This window comes from Hippopotamus amphibius, chromosome 15, assembly GCF_030028045.1.
Source record: "Hippopotamus amphibius kiboko isolate mHipAmp2 chromosome 15, mHipAmp2.hap2, whole genome shotgun sequence".
In the NCBI taxonomy this organism is placed as follows: domain Eukaryota; kingdom Metazoa; phylum Chordata; class Mammalia; order Artiodactyla; family Hippopotamidae; genus Hippopotamus; species Hippopotamus amphibius.
Genome location: NC_080200.1, coordinates 48,830,030 through 48,849,246, shown reverse-complemented (window position 1 = coordinate 48,849,246; position 19,217 = coordinate 48,830,030). Strand labels below are relative to the sequence as shown.

General features: G+C 33.8%; 1 pseudogene; it reads right to left on the bottom strand.

The window, feature by feature from the left end:
• Positions 1–7,350, bottom strand: part of LOC130836435 (caspase-6-like) — a 31,309-nt pseudogene extending 23,959 nt beyond the window's left edge.
• Between the last annotated feature and the right edge of the window lie 11,867 nt (positions 7,351–19,217).

The window sequence follows — 19,217 nt, the reverse complement described above, 5'->3', positions numbered from 1 at the left end:
CAATTCTTCACTTTTGATAACATGTCATAAAAAGTCACTGGAATCATTGAAGTGTCTTGACAGATTCAAGTGGAAATACAAATTAGGCAATTCGTGAATGTGAGACTAAAAATAAAGCTCAATTGCAGGTACTGTCTATTCATATCCTGGAATCCATGGAGCTACAGAAACTGATGGGGTGAGGTTCCTAAAATTCTTTAAGGAAAACTTGTCCTATTTACCTTGAAATTATCTCCAGATTGTCATATCCAAAGGGACACCAGTACTGCAAATTAAGATAGTTGGCATATGTTACTAAATATATCTTTTTTTTTTTCTTAGAATTAGGTATACCTTCAAAATGATACACTGTCCATCTTCATTCAGGTTATACTGGGGTTAGAATGAACTGTGTAAAATTATGTAGAAGTTTCAATGCAAAGTAAAATCTTGTCTGTAGTATGACTAATACTGTTCTATTTTTGTCAAACTGACATTATATATCTGTTCAACTGAGTTTCTAATTATAAAATATGTAGTTTCTATCTCCCCTCTGCATTGACTCAAAGTGAAAACATAGAAACTTTATTTTTTGACAAAGAATACCATTAGCATAATTAAAACAATTTATTGTTTTTGAACTAACCAATTTAATGAACTGCTATTTTATTATTTCCAAAGGAAGTCAGTTCCTTTGACTAATCAAAATTTATCATATCAAAATGTTATTTGTATAAATTATATGTAAATCAACTTATCTGAATTTACCAAGTAACTACTTTCACACATATTATCTCAAGAAACTCATATATAACATTTTCAAAAATGTCAGTACACAAACTCCTAGACTATATACTAATTCTGAAAGATGTAGATGAAATGAAAGTTTCTATACTAATGAACTATTCATTCTTCCATAGCCCAATTGCTGCTGCCTCTCACCTCTTTATTAGATCCATTATATTTTTTTATACTTGAAATATTGTTAATATCTATCTGATAGTATGTCACAGGAGACAGTCAATTCTTGGAAAATTATTTTTCACATCCAGTGGCAAAAAATCAAAATCTTCCAAGATTTAATGTGTAGTTTTATCAAAAGGAAATATGAACTGGTACACACTAGACGCTATGGACACAATTTGAGCAGTAATTCTTTCTATATGCAACACTTGTAAACCTTTTTTCTTAGGAATATTGAAAAGTAGATATAGAAAATTTAAATATACAGCAATTTGAAAACCTGTTCAGGAACTACATTAAACATTTACTTTTTTAAATAACTATTTTATTGTATTCACATGTTGGTACAGTAATATTTTATTATAAACTACAGAGATTCACTAAAAATGGGCAGAGAAAAATACTACTGGAGGCATCCTGAATCATTTGAAGCCATGTTTTTAAAAGTTTTGAGAAATCATCTAATGGTGGGGACATCACCAAAATTAGTTTTTTCCAAGATGTTTGACAACACTTAGCAGACAGTAGTTTATAAAATATAAAAATTATAACATCAATGTGGATAATTAATTTTTTTAAATAGAAATTCTCCAAGTGTACCTGATAGGGGTTATTCACACAGACACTGTGATAATATATCCTACCAAGATAAGAAATAAGGTGGTATGTATACTTTATTGGTATTTATGGGCATATGAGAAACCCAGTAGTGGAAGTGAGTACAATAATGAGTGGTGAGTGTAGATATGTAAAGAAGGAAAATATTGTGCTATGGATTTTATTCTTGTAAACATGTTTAGTGTTCAAAAATGCATTATTACCTTATTTATTGGTTTCCATTTCAGAAGATGAGTTTAATTTTCCTACCACATTCACTTCTTGTATCTTTTTGACAAGTGGAAATTGTAACTTGGAGCCAGGTGCCTTGGCTAAACTCCCACAGAGTATAGATTACAGGTTGCCACCCTCCTTGATGTTAATATTCCAAGACCCTCAAGAAAGACATCCCTGGAATGCAAGAGGCTCATTTATCTTTTTGAAAACCTGCACACATCTCAAAGATACAGAAAAATGATTTACAAACACAGTTTTATTTTTTTTTTAAGGAAAATGCTAAAAGAAGGGTTTAGTTCACTTTCCCTTTTGGCACTAGGAAAATCTAAAATTTATTATTTTTAGATTTGTGTTTACCTTTACATTGTTTCCTATTTTGTTTGTATTTGTTATTAACACTACAGTTTTTCCATTGTCTCCATTTCTAGTTCCACCTTTCCCTGTGCAGCTACAGAGAAATCTAGCTGTCTAAATACAAATATCCAGCAAGTCCCTAATAAAATAAAAAGCAAAGCAATTGTCAGAATATTATAGGATGATTTTTTTTTTTAAATCAAATACAATGTTTGTCCTGGAGGAATTACTTTTAAATATATCATACTAATAATGGCAGATTCTTGGTTAGCAATGTAATAAAATTGTTCCTTATCATACATTAATTATACAAATTGTTGTATCCTTATGGCTTGACTCTTGAGTTTAATGATTAATTTTTTTATCTAAGAGTTTTTCTTGTAAAACCAATACATTTTTCTTGAGTTTTCATCAATCACGTAAGTAACATTACATTTACACACTAATCTAGGTGCTTTGGTAATTATTCTGTCTTCCCAGATAATTTTTCCCAGATGTGAAACACAGCTATGCCCATAGCCATTAGCAGCTTTCAAAGTCTTATTACAAGGCACTCATTGAAGTGTTCAGATTGAAATTCTAGTGTTTAATGTACATAGCTTTAATTGTTTTAAGTGATTAGAACAAATACAACCAGCGGACCATTTTTCACATTGGTCAAAATCAATAACTATATTATGATAAGCTAATTATGTCTCCATGAATAATGGGCAGCCACCTTTGTTTATCTCTCTACACTTTTACCAGCAAGAACTTACATTCCAATATTAATTGAGTGACATTAGAGCTGTCTTTTGCAGCCTCTGTCTGTAAATGCCAGATTTCTATTAATTAAAAGCTTTCTTTTTCTATGTCTTTCTGTCTTTTCTGGTGTAGCTTCATAGTCTCAGTACCCAGCTGTTCGCTTCTGCGTGCTTTACCGGAAGTCAGGAAAATAGTTGAATGTTGTCAATATGATCCTTCAAGTTATTGAAATAACTATCACTGTGAATAGGACATTAAAATAAAATATAAGAATAGTATAGTAAGGTAAAATGTTAGAATAGTAGTAAGTTCTCTAGAACACCTCCTTTCAACTGAATTCAGTACCAGTATCAGTTACTCTGGAAAGCTTAGATTTTGGGTATTTATTTTGTGGAAACCACAATTCCATTCTCCTAAGGTGCTGGCTTCACATAGGAAGCATGAATCCCACTGGGTATTCATTTCACTTTTTTTTAATACATCTTTATTGGAGTATAATTGCTTTACAACGTTTAAGTTTCTGCTGTACAACAAAGTGAATCAACTAGATTTATACATATATCCCCATATCCCCTCACTCTTGAACCTCCCTACCACCCTCCCTATCCCACCCCTCTAGGTCTTCACAAATAGCTTTCTGAATGATCAGCAGCCCTTGAAAGGACCTCTTTCTGCATGGGGACATCCCATCTTTCCTCTAGAACTGTTTTGTAGATGAAATTTCCCAATAGAAATGAAAGACTGTCAGTCCTTCCAGATCCTTGTGGCTTTGGTTTCCAGGGAAGGGAGAAGACCTCTTTAAATGTTGAAAACAATTATAGAGGATTCAGTTAAATCAGGCACAGGACAGGATATCGGACCCAACTTTGTAGACCTGTCAAACAGAAGTTCAAAGGAAAAGGTATATTCTTGCTGGCAGGATTACTGTTCTTTTTACCAAGGCTAGTATAATAGTAAAGTTCCAGGCCATTTTAACCTGGTAGATTGTTGAATCTTAGCCAATGAATTGTTGAGTTGTTTTGTTAGTTTTTCTTTACTTTTTAGAGTTTGGGTCATCCCTTCTATTTGTCCAAAGGGCTGAGGATGAAGAAATGTGATAGCTAATTTGCATCCACAAACATTTGTGTAACTTCTTCATGGCAGTGAAAACAAAATTAATTCCTGTCTGATTCAATATGCTCTGATGCCCCAAAGTAGGAATTTTGTGTATTATGAGAGCTATTACTACTGTCTGACAATCAGCTTTTGAAAAGGAAAAGATTTTAGGTTATCCAGACATCATACATACCATAATTAGGCCAAATCTCTTACATTCCACAAGTGTTGATTCTACGAAACCAAACTGCCACCAGGTTCCTTGTAAAATTGATGGGGATTTTCTGCATGTACCTTGGAAGTGGCCTGTAAAGAACTCTGAAAAAGAGCATGCCTCTTCTAATATGTTTTGAATAATTTCATCTTTTTGGTAGGTGTACTAAGAATCTAGTTACTCAGATGGCTTTATTGGAGACGCAACAATTTTAACAAAGCAAATAAAGACTGATAGAGGGATTATTTCATCAGATAATTCCCATTACTCACTGAGTTTCTTTTATCTTTCTAAATCCATGTAATTCCTTTGTGAAGCCTTTTTTTTGACTGAATGAAAATTTCTATTTTTTCTTTGGCCAGGTACAACTCACATTTTTATTCCTAAGAGAAATTTTAAGCACTTTACGATGATAGTCATGTTGTAAAAATCATAAAGTTCCAATATATTTGAACGTAACTTCAATAAGACTTTCTCTCTTTTGTAATCATGACTTTAACTTTCTGTCTCCAGTGCTTTCATTATTCACAAAACTATTCTGTCATTCAGAAATTGTTTCTTCATACACTGAGGGTTTATTGCAGAGAATCATACAAGATATTAGGACTTGTTAGAATAAAAAAAATCAAAATTGTATTTGAGTAGGTGACAACACTGATATTAGCTATTTGCATTTCCAATTCCAGATAGTTAGGACTACTTGATTTTTTTAATTTTGATTTTATAATGGAGTATAGTTGATTAACAATATTGTGTTAGTTTCAGGTATACAGCAAAGTGGTTCAGTTATACATGTATCTATTCTTTGAAAATCTCTTATTGTATTAAAAGTGTGGCTTCTAAATTTGGAGTCTGCCATGTTTTACATATAATCACATGTATTTGGAACAGGGATATCAGATACTCCAGTCAGGGACTAATGTCCTCTGTTATCACTGTGCAATCATGATCATGTTTCCTCAGGATCTGATTTTTTTTTTTTTTTTAAGTAAGGTTTAGGGAACTGCATTTCCAGAGTAATATCATGGTTAGGAAATAGCACTCATTCATGGCTAGTTTGACAGTGCATTGATGAATTCTCGGTCCTATGCACCTGTAAGGTAGCTGTCAGGTAACCCAAGAAGGGCTTGAGCTTTGTCAAAGGTGTGGCTTCTATATTCCAGGTATAAAATAGATATGTAGTGAGAACCTACTCTATAGCTCAGGGAACTCTACTTGATGCTTTGTGGTGACCTAAATGGGAAGGAAATCCAAAAAAAGAGGGAATATATGCATACATATAGCTGATTCACTTTGCTGTACATTAGAAACTAGCACAACATTATAAAGCAACTATATTCCCAAAAAAATAATTTAACGCCCACCCCCCCCACCAAAGAAAAAAATGTGGCTTCTGTTTACCTTCTTGGAGGCATCCAGGCATTCCCAGTGCCACTACCTGCAAGAATGGGGAAATATGTTATTGATCTCTAGTCCACTCAGTTTTAAGTTAAAATTTCACTATCAGCACCTTTATTTGCATACCAAAGAATGTTGAAAGGCTTCTCAAAGTCTGGAATCCCCAAAGCTGAGAGAGAGACTGTAGCCTGTTTCAGTTGTTCAAAAATCTCCAGCTCCTAGGAACAAACCCAGATGATCTAGAGAATTACCACATAATTGCTCCATCAGTGGGTTTCTTTGTCTCTTGCAAAAGCTGGGATCCACTGTCTATAATATCCTATTTGTCCCCAAATTGTCTATTTGGGGGGTTGGTTTTTTTTTTTTTTTTTTTTTTTTTTCTTCTTTGGTTTTTAGTAGCTTGTCTCATGCAGAATTAGCTGACTCCTAGACTGTAACACTTGCTGGCTTCAGCTGAGAACAGATGCCCTAATATTTTGCTTTACTTTGGCAGTATTGTAATTTGTCTACCAAGGTCTTATGCCCCTGTGAAACAAGGATACTGGGCCAAGCCCAACTATCAGTTTTGCATTGCTGTTTAGTTTCCAAGGGTACCAGCAAATCATCTACATTGCAAATAATTCATAAATCTCTCTGGTGGGATAATTTCTTCAAGTTTTTCTGTAAATAACAAGAGAAAATAAGAAACCTGAAATCTTGTGAACTCCTTTGCCGTAAATACTGGACTCATTTATAAGCAAACACCAACAAAACTTTAATAGTCGTTCACTAGAGGAATGGGGGAAAGAAAAGCAGAATATAGATCAACTACAGAGAATAGCTTTGTAGATGATGGTACCAGAATCAGAATAGTTGCAGGGTCGGGAACTAGAGTAGTTATTGGAACAACAGATTTATTTTCTTCACTAAGATCTTATACAAATCCACACAGCAGTGGAGTGGTGACCACCTTGATGAAATATCTTCCTTCTTTACTGAAAGTATAGGAGTATCACAGAGTGACTTCCCTTTTACTTATCCCCTGTTTTCTAATTCTTGTAAAACTGTTTTACTCCTTCTGAGTGCTTGACAGAGGATGTTATTTCATACCTGGCCAAGGCTATTGTTTTATTAGCTATTTTATTAGTTTTGCATATCAAATTAAACCAGTATCATTATTCTCCAGGGCCCAAAGTGATACATTTTTTTGTTTCCATTGAGGATATTTTTCCAACATACAGTGAGACTGACACTCTGTCATACCCCCTTTCAGAAAGGACAAAATAGCCCAATAAAATGTCTTTTATTCTTCCAGGGAGCTCTATAATCATTCCATCTGAAGTACAGAATATGCAGGCCTTTAATTTACATAGCCAATGTCTCCCCAATTTGTTTACAGGTGAAATAGGAGGAGAACAAAAAAGCCTGTTCCTCCTTTAGAAGAACATATTTGTATGAAAAATACTGAAGAAAAGGAAAAGGAAAGAAAAAAAATGAAAGGCTGACTAAAAATACCAAAAGCTGATATTGATTTATCATCAGATCGAAAGTGAGAAACTTCTGTGGAATAAATAGCACCAGTATGTAGTAGAAAAGGCAAGGAATAAGATAGCATAAAGGAAATGCATTGAAACATATTTCACCAGTTATTACCTCTGAGATTCCCTCAATCCATCAATTTTAAGCCATTTGCCAATTATTCCCTACCTGAGAGTTTTGTCCTTCTGGGATTTCCTGTATCCCTGTTCCTGCCATTTCTGTGTTTCTCGGAGTCTCTTTCTACAATCCATCTTCCAGTGTCCTGGCCTTTTGCAATAATGATACACAGTGTTTCTTTCTTAGCTCCCTTCAGAGGATGTACAGAGTAAGTGTTATATTGAGTGAATAGTTCTAACTCAGCAGCAGATACTGTATTTCTAAAAATATTGTATTTCTTCTTTTCTTTGTCTTGTCTCTGTGTTGTCCCTATCCTATGTAGCTGTTGCTAAGATTTAAGTAATAGTCTTTCTTTGCCGTCCTACTCCCTTTTCCACATGCAAGTTTGAATAGTTGGCAAGAGAGCACAGGGGGAAGAAGAAGAAAAAAAACTTTAGATGAGTAGTAACAGCAGGTAAGGAAGTCAGGTGGATTACATAGGAGGTCTAGGTAGCTTCGCAATGTCATCAGCTCCACTGGCAGTCTGAATAAGAAGGGCTGATTTTCCTCCTGTTGAGATAAAAATGTAGAATTTTTGATTTCTGATTTTTCCCTATGTTGGTATATTTCTACCTCATAATTCTGTTTGCCTTTTTCCAAGTGACTAGTGCAATGACTGGTCAACTTACTGCCTTCACGTAGGGACACAGCCTTTTATGCAAGTTCTCAGTTATTCTCTATCATTCCTGCTTCCTAGCTACATGGTATGTGGATGACAAAGGATTTTTGGAGGTTACATTCAGGCTAATACATGAAGTGAACCCAGTTAGATCGTGAGATTCACAAACTTGTGTCCTCAAACAAAGAAAGTGGTTCATTACCAGCTAAAGATATTGTGCACCTGTCCCTCTTTGGATGGAAAGCCACGCGTGAAGGGGACCATGCACCTAAAAGATCATTGCTTCCCTTTTCCCAGGAGTTAATTTTAATTTTGAGGAATAAAGAGAGTAAGAGATGCAGGGGGATGAAAGAGGGAGGGAACAGTGGGGAAAGAAGGCTTCTGTGAATGAGAAAGTAATTTTAATCATCACATTTCCTCTTCAAATTTTCTCAATATTTTATTCTGGCTATCTATTTTTAACTTTCTTCTTCGAGTGATATTCACCCCACAAAGAGCAATGTTTCATTTATTTACAAAATGTTCCTTCTAAGAACCCCTATAAATACCTTATTTATCAAAATTTGAGACACCATCCTCTGGTTTACTGCATGACTAGATTCATATATGTATACCAGTTCCAAACATGATGGAGAGCTGTAAGCCACTTATGAGAAAGACCTGCAGGATATGTTCCTGGTTTACCATATTGCTATACCATCAAAACTAATGGTGATCTTTACAGGATGCAAGAGCCCATTACCGATGCTTACTCCACCATAAAATCTTGAATTTGGAGAGAATGCTTTATCTGGCTCTATACCAAAAATAGCTGAGAGCCAGGAGGGAGACTTTTTGTAAGTTGTGATATTTGTGTTACCACAAGACCCTCAGCTGTGTCTGCTCAACTCAGGAACTGCCAGATTAATCCTGTCCTCATTGTTAAATTGTTGGAGAAATATAATTAAAAATACAATATGCTGCCAACCCAGTAAACCTATCCACAAAATTTTAAAAAGAATAAAACCATTTTATCCTTTAATAAGCATTAAACTAAAAGGAGGCACGAGTATACAATGGAAAAAAGACAGCCTCTTCAGTAAGTGGTGCTGGGAAAATTGGACAGCAACATGTAAAAGAATGAAATTAGAACACTTCCTAACACCATACACAAAAATAAACTCCAAATGGATTAAAGACCTACATGTAAGGCCAGACACTATCAAACTCCTAGAGGAAAACATAGGCAGAACACTCTTTGACATCCATCAAAGCAACATCCTTTTTGACCCACCTCCTAGAATCATGGAAATAAAATCAAGAATAAACGAATGGGACCTCATGAAACTTAAAAGCTTTTGCACAGCGAAAGAAACCATAAACAAGACTAAAAGGCAACCCTCAGAATGGGAAAAAATAATTGCCTATGAAACAACGGACAAAGGATTAACCTCCCAAATATACAAGCAGCTCATGCAGCTTCATACCAAAAAAGCAAATAACCCAATCCACAAATGGGCAGAAGACCTAAATAGACATTTCTCCAAAGAAGACATACAGATGGCCAACAAACACATGAAAAGATGCTCAACATCACTCATCATCAGAGAAATGCAAGTCAAAGCCACAATGAGGTATCACCTCACACCAATCAGAATGGCCATCATCACAAAATCTGGAAACAACACATGTTGGAGAGGGTGTGGAGAAAAGGGAACTCTCCTGCACTGTTGGTGGGACTGTAAGTTGGTACAGCCACTATGGAAAACAATTTGGAGTTTCCTTAAAAAACTACAAATAGAACTACCATATGATCCAGTAATCCCACTCCTGGGCATATACCCAAAGAAAACCATAATCCCAAAAGAAACTTGTACCATAATGTTTATTGCAGCACTCTTTACAATAGCCAGGACATGGAAGCAACCTAAATGCCCATCAACAAATGAATGGATACAGAAGATGTGGCATATATATACAATGGAATATTACTCAGCTATAAAAAGGGATGAGATGGAGCTATATGTAATGAGGTGGATAGAACTACAATCTGTCATACAGAGTGAAGTCAGAAAGAGAAAGACAAATATTGTATGCTAACTCACATATACGGAATCTAAAAATGGTACTGATGAACTCAGTGACAAGAACAGGGAAGCAGATACAGAGAATGGACTGGAGAACTCGAGGTATGGGAGGGGGCGGGGGGTGAAGGGGAAACTGAGAAGAAGCGGGAGAGTAGTACAGACATATATATACTACCAACTGTAAAATAGTCAGTGGGAAGTTGTTGTATAACAAAGGGAGTCCAACTCGAGGATGGAAGATGCCTTAGAGGACTGGGGCAGGGAGGGTGGGGGGGAATCGAGGGGGGGTGTCAAGGAAGGGAGGGAATATGGGGATATGTGTATAAAAACAGTTGATTGAACCTGGTGTACCCCCAAAAAAAATAAAATAAAAAATAAGCATTAAACTAGATTATAAATTGCATCACAAGTAATCTGCTGAAGACATTACAAAGACCAAAAGAAATCTTACCCTGTTTATAAAGCCAGATAGATACAATTGTATACATTCTGCCCTTGTCAAATTTTGAACTTATTTTTAAAAATTTTTTAAAATTTTATTTTATATTGGAGTATAGTTGATTAACAATGTTGTGGTTCTGGTATGACCTAGAGGTGTGGGATTGGGAGGGTGGGAAGGAGGCTCAAGAGGGAGGGGATATGGAGATATATGTATAAATATAGATGATTCACTTTGTGGTACAGCATAAACTGGCAACAGTGTAAAGCAGTTATACTCCTATAAAGAGCTGGAAAATAAAACATAAAACAACAACACAAAACAATGTTGTGTTTTAAGTGTACAAAAAACTAATTCAGTTATACTTGTATCTATTCTTTTTCAAATTTTCCCATTTAGGTTATTACAGAATATTGAACAGAATTCCCTGTGCTATACAGCAGGTCCTTGCTGGTTATCCATTTTAAACATAGCAGAGTGTGCATATCAATCCCAAACTCCCAATCTATCCCTCTGCCCCATCCATCCCCCTGGTAATCGTAAATTCATTCTCTAATTCTGCAAATCTGTTTCTGTTTTGTAAATAAGTTCACTTGTATCATTTTTTTTCCAGATTCTGCATATGTGATATCATATGATATTTGTCTTTCTCTGTCTTACTTCACTTAATATGATAATCGCCAGGTCCATCCATGTTGCTGCAAATGGCATTATTTCATTCTTTTTAATGGCTGAGTAATATGCCATTGTAGATATGTACCACATCTTCTTTATCCATTCATCTGTCAATGGGCATTTAGGTAACTTCCATGTCTTGGCTACTGTAAATAGTGCTGCAATGAACATTTGCGTGTCTGCATCCTTTTGAACCATGTTTTTCTACAGATACATACCCAGGAGTGGGATTGCTGCATCATGTTTTTAATATTGCAGTATACATTTGTGAAGATAAACACGTCATTAAACCATTTTTTTGCATAAATATATACAATATATAATTAGCTTAGTGATTTTAGTAATGGTAAAATGATTATTCTGATTTCATGATCATATCCTTATAATTTGAGTCAACTAAAATGGTATATATTCATTGTTTGTTATTTACATAAACATAATGGTTATTATTTAATACTTGTCAAATTCTTATGTATATTCAATATTTAATTTAGTCTTATAATAAACCTTAAACTTATAATAAACCTATTATCTTCTGAATTTTATAGATAAGAAAATGGACTATTGAAGCTAAGAAATACATATTTCACGTTGGAATATTCTTTCATGTTAGATGATTGATATCACAGGTGTGCAATCTATTATATTTCTTTAATATCCACATATATCCTTGACTAACTAGTTTTCACTACTGTGATTTTTTTTTTAACTGAGAGTAGTTGGATTGTCTAGAAAAGGAACTGAGTTACTACCATTTTGTGGTTACTCTTATAGAGATAGGTAGTATATAATAAATTATGTGAAACAGTTTCTAATTTCTTTTATGTTTCCCTGAATCTTTTACTTTGGGAAATTTACTTAAATTGTCTTAGATTTTTTTGGCTACAAATAGCTTCAATGAAACATCTCAGAATGTTTGATATTTCGTAAAATATATAAACGTTCTTATAACATTTAGGTGATCAATAAATTCAGTTTCTTCCCTCTTAATATGTCATTAATACCATCTACTCCCACAACCAACTAGTTTCATTGCAAGGTAGGCATAAAATTAAACTCTGAAATCAAATAGAATTGTATTTATAAGATGTCTCTCTAATTTAGGAGCTATCGCCTCACACCTGTCAGAGTGTCTATTGTCAAAAAGACCACAAATAGCAAACATTGGTGAGGATATGAAGAAAAGGGAACACTCCTACACTGTTGGTGGGAATGTAAATTGGTGCAGCCACTATGGAAAACATTATGGGAGTTCCTCAAACTGAAAATAGAGCTACACAATATTATCCAGCAATTCCACTCCTTGGTATTTATGGGAAAAAAAAGAAAACACTAATTTGAAAAGATACATGCACCCCAGTGTTCATAGCAGCATTATTTACAATAACCAAGAAATGGAAGCAACTTGTGTCTAACAACAGTACAATAAATAAAGATGTGGTGGATATATTCAATAGAATATTATTCAGCCATAAAAGATCACAGTCTTGCCATTTGCAGCAACATGGATGGACATGGAGGGTGTTGTGCTTAGTGAAATAAGGCAGAAGAAGACACATACTGTATATTATCACTTATAAGTGGAACCTAAAAAGTAAAATGAATGAATATAATAAAACAGAAGCAGACTCAGATACAGAGAACAAACTAATGGGGCAAGGGATGGGGGGCAAGATAATAGCTTGTACCTCTTATATCCCTACTCCTATGCATAAAATTAGATACAAGGAAACATTGTACAGCACAGGGAATATAGCCAATAGTTTATAAATAACTTCAAATGGGGTATGAGCCATAAAAATACTGAATCACTATGTTGTACAACTGAAACTAACATAATATTGTAAATCAACTATAATTAAAAAAAGAAAGGTATAACCAGAATACCACCTATTTTGGGTTGCGTGGGTTCTTTGTTTTTATTTTTTTTTAAATATTTATTTTGGCTGAGCCAGATCTTCATTGCAGCATGTGGATCTTAATTGCGGCATGCAGACTCTTAGTTGCGACATGCATGTGGGATCTAGTTCCCCAACCAGGGATCAAACCCGGCCCCCCTGCATTGGGGGCGCAGAGTCTTACCAACTGGACCACCAGGGAAGTCCCAGGTTCTTTGTTTTTATATGGAAGGTGGGTTCAATGATACATTGTCTAAGTGATCTATCTAGAAGTACAGTGTCTTTGATAATTTTGCCAGGTAATATTTTTTTTTAATTTACTCTTTTCAATGCAAAATTAAGTTGTTTTTCTCTATTATAGTAGAACAATCCTATATATAACAATATACTAGGAGTTTGCTGCGAAAAAATCTGAGATAACCGTGGCCCCTTCTCTTTTCCTGCAGCCCTTCCTTGGTGACCAACCCATAGTTGACATGATGCTTTGTGTTTCATGAAACTCTCATGGTCCTCATGATGAAGTGGTCAACTCCTTCCACTAAATGCTTTACCAAGGAGTTATAGACGCTCAACTTTATGGTACAACACGGTAGTTAGAATTTAAGCCATCTCCTCTGTATTTCTGGCAAAAAAGGATACTGGAAGAGACACAGTTGTGGCAAAGGGCACAAGCTGATTTTTTTATAAGGAGGTTTCCTGGCATCAACTACATACCCCTTCTGTTTACATATATTTGGCTCAAATTTAGACACATATGTATGCCTCATGGAGAAGGAAATGAGATGTGACTGTTACTCAGAGAAGGAATATACCCTATAAGGAGTTCTGTGGGGAAAGGCAAAAGCTGGTATTTGGAGACAACTTGGCATATTGGTCACAAAATGTGATATCTATTTCTTCTTCTTGAAATGTCCTCCTTTCTGATATTTTTATGACCACTTTTTAAATTTTTGTTATTTATATCTTAACATGTGTGATGTCAGAGACCTCTCCCATTGCAAACTAATCTACATTAGTCATTTACCTCTTACCACATCTTACCATATATTACTTGCAGAATATAAATCACAAACGCATGGTTTTCAATTGGGTATTTGATATTCATTTTATTTGTCCCTTCTTTTAAGAAGAATGCCAGCATTCTAGGAAGAAAGAACTGTCTGTCTTGTTCAGAGATGCATTCCCAGACCTTCAAACTGGGGTTGGCAGATAATAGCACCACATAAACGAGAGTGGATTGGATATATGCACATAAAATTAAGTGTTTCTAAATATTTTGAAACAACTTGAAAAGACTCCATGTAAACTAACACCTACCTATTTTATCCATCTAACCACTTTGAGTATTTGGGAATATATTACATTAGAAATTAAAAATAAATCTATTTCCATTATATGAGGAGAAATACAGTGGCTTTGCACACTCCCACATTTGAAATGAGACTTTAAGTGGAAATATAATGTAAATGAAAGAAACCATGAAAAATTATGTAATTGCTATAAAGGAAAATTGTCAGAATATTAATTCATACACTTTAGAAAATGATGCTTTGAGGATACTTAGTGCATTTTTCCATCAAGCTAAAAAATTGTTCTATTTCAACATAAAGACAACATAGGCTTAAATATAGTTATAGCTAATAGAGCATTTTGCACAACATTAAGCCTGCAAATGCTTTCAAGAATTTTTGATGCTGCAGTACTTTTAAACAACTCTGATGCAATTAATTTCTACTGTGCACATAGGTAGCTAATAACCATAGTGGCAATATTCAGGCAGTTATACAGCAAATAGAGAAATGGTGAACAAAGTAAATTAGAATTGAAAGAAACTTGGAGTAAAAGAAAATCATTCTAGATTGCATATATATACATGAAGACTGAACTGTGAATCCACAGTACAAATTCTGTTTCCAAATGTATAAACTTTTATCTCTAATTTTATTAAACACATACATACCAGGCTAAGATTTCAGGAGTTATACTAACCCAGTGTCATACCTGTAGATAAACTTGCCTTGAAATTTGGCGATTCCATGATTCCATGACAAATTCTGGAGAGCATTGTACCATGTTAATTACTATCTTGATGGAAACTGTTTTATTTCCTCAAGGATGCATTTTTTCATGTTTAGTTGTACCTCACTTTTTATGTTCAAGATAATTGGGACAATGTTTCTTGCATCGCCTTCAACTTTGGTAATTCCTTTAGGGATTATTGCTGTATCTCTCTCAGTCCCATCAGTATGGTACCTGCCTTTTAGGATTATGCTCTCCTATGGTCCATATAGTCTACTTCGACTTTTGAATCTTCATCTGAAATAACTCTTGCCAAACTTTTTATTTTCCCTAATTAGCTCTGGATTTCTTTAAATGATCAAGAATATGTTTTCAGATATTTTGGAATAAAATGTTGCAGGTTTTAAAATGTTCAGTACTTAAGAAAATGTGAATTCGCTATTTCAGTGGTCAGTACCTTTTCTCACTATATAAACTTTTAAAAATATGTATAATAATAACTCTGACCAAATTAAGGATTCTTTGTGCCATTTTAAAGTGGGTGGTTTCTTGTGACAACACCTAGTGGGAAACATTTCAAATTGTGGAAAGCTGCTTCTCTGGTATGTTTTGTTACCAGGGAACATCGGATCATTTGCCTGGCTCTATCTTTTTGGTCACTTCCTCTAAACAAATTGGATTTCCTGGAGGAGCTTGGCCTGTGTGAAGCTGATAAGTAGTGCAGCAGGCTGTGCTTGCATTTAGTATTCCTCCTACAACTTTGAGTTCCTTCTTTTCATCCAATTTTCTGGTTGTTATGGTTTGTACTGATGTGTTTCCTCCTCTGCCTCTCCTTTCCCTTTCACTCAAATACAATTTCTTATCCCTTTCAGTGCTTGAATAATAAGGTGCTTTGTCAAGCAATGCTAATACGTAGTCTCTAGTCATACTCCTTGTAGTGACTCATCCTACACAAAGGCATTTTGCATTGCTTGTCTCCAAACATATAGATAAATAACTACAAAATCTTCAGGAAACTGGATTAGAATTTAGCATAACATGAAATAAAAAATAGGAGCCACATTAACTCTGTAAGATTTTTTAAAATTTCTGCCTTAGTAACCTAAACTTGTATTTGAGCTTAGAAGAATCATGAGATTTATAGATCTTTGGACTGTGAGTATGAATTAGGTTGGAAGCACAGGAAAAACAACTATGTGATTGAAACACAACAATAACAAACCCTCTGAATATAAGTGTATAAAAATAAATATGGCAAATCTTATCTATTGCTTTCTAGAGATGTAAAGATTTTCTTCATGTTAATGAAGTCACTGGAATAAAGAAGGTAGAATGTTTGGACTGGCAATTCTGTTTATTATCAAAGATGTTTATTTGAATTGGTGAGCACAGAAACAATTTCTATCCAGGAATTTAAAATAGTAATTATAAACATGTATTACTCACCATAATGCTGGGACTGATGAAGCTAAATAAAGGTTACATATAAACCCTTTATAATCTTTAGAATCAACTCCATATGTCAAATAAATTTGCATTAAAATGTAAATAATGTAATACTAAAACATAATCAAAACAATAAGGCCAAAGAGAGATGCTTTTTTGTGTTGTGAATCAATCTACTGCAACAGATGGGAGGTGACAAACTTGTATGTAAAACACTCACCTTCAATCCAGAGTAAAATTAGCTTGAAAGCCACAATAATGTGCATTTTAAATGATGAAAATATACACAAGAGTATATCATGAGATGGAAATATATTCATCTTGAAATGTGAATATTTTATATTTGTTTTATGTATTTTATTTTAGATTAGCTAAAGACAGCAGCATATAATAGCAGAGATAGTTTAAATGGCTTAATCAACCATAACCAAAATATCTTACTTTTAAATTAGGCAATTTTCCAGAGGCTGTAATGCCTATGAAATATTGCTATGTCAACTCTACTTTTTCCTACAGGGTGCCATCTTACTAAACCTGATAAGTTGTGTCATTAAAGAAATTGACCTAGAAAATAAAGTTCTGGTTCTTTTTAGTGCTACTTTCTCTGCTATGGTAAATAGATGCCAAAATTAAAAATTTAGTTTACCTCAGTATTTTAAAGACAAATACAAACTTAATTCAATTTGTTCATTAGGGGAAAAATCTTTAATTGGATTTTAACCTGTTTTCATTACATCTCACTGTAATTCTTTGCACCAATACTGGAGAGGGAAATCTTGAAAAAAAAGTATACTGACACATGCCAAAATGCTTTCCAGGCTATGAGAACTTAATTTTATCATGTTGAGTATTAAAATAGCCACTAAGACATTCAAAAAACAAAAATATAAACAAAAGGACTAAACAAACAAAACAACAAAGAAAACCAGGATTAAAAAAAATAAGATATAATTGACATTTAACATTGTAAGTTTAAAGTGTACAACATGTTGATTTGATACATTTATATATTGCAATATGATTACCACCATAGGTTTAGCTAACACCTCTATCAACTCTCTTAACTATTTCCTTTCTGTGATAAGAACGATTAAAATCTAGTCTCTTAGCCACTTTGGAGTTTACAATACAGTATTGTTTTATATAATTACTATGCTATACGCTGAATCTCCAGAATTTATTTACTGGCTGCAAGGTGTGTTCTTAACATCTCCCCAATTCTCTCAGCCCCCAGTCCCTCGGGTAGCCACCATTCTAATCTGACATTTAAAGAAAACCTTTTTTTTTTTTCAAAAATTAAGTTAAAATTATAGAAAGGAAAATAAATCTATAGAAGCACCAGAAAGTAGAACACTAGTCTAATTTGAAATAATAAGTGATGTTATATCTGATGCCTGCAAGGTGAAGGAAAGGGGAATGAGTATTCAAAATATAGAGAAAGTATACGCAAAGTCCTTGTAGCAATAAAGACAAGAGACCAAGGTAGCTAGAGATTAATAAATGAGGCAGAGAATGCAATGAAATTAAGTCCAGATGAAGCAAGAGCCTATGTCTGCTAGGCACGTTGAAATTCATTCTAAATTTAATAGCGACAGAGTGAGTGATATTAAGCCAGAATTTAACAAGAATAAATTTGCTTTTTCAAAATATCAGTCTCTCTGTCATTTGGAGAAGAGAGCAGAAGTGACAAGTTTAATGGCAATAAGGGGATCCTTTACAAATTTATTCAGATGGTGCAGGTGAGAGATGATGGTGTGTTGGAAAGCAGAAAATGTCTGCCAAAAGGGGCAGATTAGATAAATATTTTTATGCTACATCATTTATATAATTTGCATATTGCACATCAATCACATCTTTTTAAAACAATATGTAGTATTGTTTTCAAGTATATTTGGGGCATAAATGCACTTTGTACAAATAGATTGTTATGACCAGCTTTAGCATAAACATATTTTGATAATTGAATTATATTTTATATATACTTCAAGATCTAGTATTTGAAGAAAAAATATTTTTAAAACATTTTTTGTTATCAAGTTACTTTCTTGTAATGTACCCATTTGTAATATATATTATAGATATCACATTTTCTCCTGTGTACAATATACATTTTATATAGTATAATGTAACATATACAGAAAAACAATCCTCAATATGAGAGTATTCTAATTCCCAAACTCAAGGGAGTGTTCCACTTGCCACATCTAGAGGAAATTCTTGCCTTCAATAACCAACTATGACCCATTAATTTATTTTTCAGAAATCAAAACCAAAAGCAAAAATACTATGCACTTAAAACATTATAACTTTCAAAAAAGTAATGAATTTTTATTTACTCAGCATACTCTGTGAAATAAGAAAAGCATATCTCTCCTGAATGATTAAATCACACAGTATTGGATTTAAAAATAAACTCCCCAACAAGTAGTTGATAATTTTTTTTAAAAAGTCAATGCGTGCCTATTAGAGATTTTGGTTGGAGGACAAAATAAGTAGTATGCAGTGAAGTGGAAATGAGTTTGCTTTGGCTATGTGTCCTTTAAGACATTATCAGACAACTTTGAGTCTTTTTCCCTTTTGTAAAATGGGGGAAAAAACTTGCTTTGAAAAACTGGCAAAGGATTTAAAATATAATATTCATAAAGATATGATGGGATTATGCAAAGTTAAACAAATGATAGCTATAATTAATATAGTAAAATCCAGATTTTAATTTCTTATTTTGATTTATCCTTTTCAATACACTTGCAAACATGTATAATGTATAGACTTTGAATATTTTTTAAAAAAATATGCTTAG